The 1,904-nt window shown below is 32.8% G+C and overlaps 1 long non-coding RNA gene across 1 annotated transcript in view; it reads left to right on the top strand.

The window, feature by feature from the left end:
* The window catches only part of LOC136797072 (uncharacterized), a 4,982-nt gene continuing 3,078 nt past the window's right edge, over positions 1–1,904 (top strand). The window contains exon 1 of the long non-coding RNA XR_010844886.1: positions 1–11. This is a non-coding gene — a long non-coding RNA (uncharacterized lncRNA). The remainder of the gene's footprint in view (positions 12–1,904) is intronic.

Raw genomic sequence — 1,904 nt, 5'->3', positions numbered from 1 at the left:
CTAAACTTAGAGTATGCAAACTAAAGTATTATATTTATTATTATTGGAATTCATGCTAATAATATTATTGCTAGCTTTTTATACGTGATTCTTACTAGGTTGTAGCTGGTTCTGGTAAATATGAAATAATAATTTCAATGTAATATGAATAACATTTTTTAATTCAGAGTTTGGCCGTTATTGGCGCAGTATCCATTAGGCGTTTGATTTTCAAGCTAACAGGTTCGTTTTATTCTTCTTTTTTTTCCATTTTTTTACCACCCCTTCTTTTGTCTTCTTTTATCCATTTTCCTAACCCACGTTTTAAGTTATGTTCACTATATTATTATTGGTGTTTTCAAATTTTTTTTTTCTATTCATTTCTTATGGTATACTTTACTTATATTTTGCCTCTTTATCAATTATTATTGTTACATATATTTTCTTCCTCTCAATTTTCTTTTTTTTTCAATATTTCAATTTTTAAATTATTAATAACTAATATGTTCGTACTTCTTTGCATTATATGACTTCATTTTTATTTCATTTCCTTAATTATGTTATTTAATCCACTTTTTCAATTACCTATGTATACATTTTATTTCCCGCTTCTCTCATCACTTCATTTTATTAATTCTATTTTGTAAAATTATTCTATTTATACTTTCTTTTTTATTTTCTATGCTTACTGTGGTTGTTATCTTGTTCTGTTCTTAGCCCTGAAGAAGGCTAGAAACTCTAGCCGAAACGTTGGCACAATTAAATAGGTTATACCAAATTATTTGTGTTTCACTTCGACCGCACCCCCAACTATCTTTTCCTCGTACGTCATCCTCGGTTAACAATCTCTCATAATTCTGGATAACATTGTTGTTAGGAATTATTTATTTATACATATATGAAATTCAAATAATTATTTATTTACAAAATTTAGTAACATATAACTGGAGATGTCAATTGCTCTGATAAGGAATAAGCAGTTCTGCCGATTCTTCTCACCAAAAAACACCTGCCCAGCACCATGAAAATACTCGTATTACCCGAGAAATATCCACCACTTTACAAACTATTTAGAGAATCGTTATAACTGTAAATGTATGATTGTTAAAGTCATGATTGTACTGTCCCACTAGCAGTTACGTGATAGTTGATAGTACAAGTAATATCAGTGAAGCAATGAACACATTAACTATGACATAATGCGCCTTGACACTGAACTATATTACACCTACCATTATTGTGGCAAAAGTATTAGCCTCTACCATGGTGTAAATAATTAATAGTTACTGCCATGACAGTATTCAAATTCATGACAGTTCTACTGGTTTGGCATGAACATTAATTGTACAAGTAATGTCAGCGAAGCAACTGCCACGTTAACTATCACAAGTATACGCCTTGACACTAAGCTGTCGCAACATATTAACATTACCAAATGTAATGACGATAGGTGAGAAAACATTGTTCTTATTTGCCCAATAATTTAAAATTTGTAACAGCTCCACATCGGGACACAAATTCACAACGGACCCTAAAAACAAATTTGCCCAAGGACTTAAAATTGTGACGAGTTTTCGATGTTTCGTCTTGTCACCTTTCACGTGACCTACGACTGCAGTGACATAGAATTATGACGTGGGAGATGACTTAAGATCTTTTTTTTTTTTTTATGACTCCCTTTTCCTGGACATTTCTGACATACTAGGGGGGAGGGGGTTATCTACACTCGACTAACATATTCCAAATATCGTAGGGGATCAAGTTTTTCATTTTGTAGGACCGCTACTCAATGAAAAATATCAACGCCCCATACCGGATTCGAACCGGTGCCACCCACATACTCAGATTGGTTAGAAGACCTACGCCTAACCACCTGAGCTACGTACGGCTCATATCTTAAGACCTCAAGGGTTAATATTGCAATA

The sequence above is a fragment of the Halyomorpha halys genome, unplaced genomic scaffold (genome assembly GCF_000696795.3).
Source record: "Halyomorpha halys isolate HHAL.00 unplaced genomic scaffold, Hhal_1.1 Scaffold2363.1, whole genome shotgun sequence".
Taxonomy (NCBI): Eukaryota; Metazoa; Arthropoda; class Insecta; order Hemiptera; family Pentatomidae; genus Halyomorpha; species Halyomorpha halys.
The sequence above is the reverse complement of the archived record's forward strand: the minus strand, read 5'-3'. Positions and strand labels throughout refer to the sequence as shown.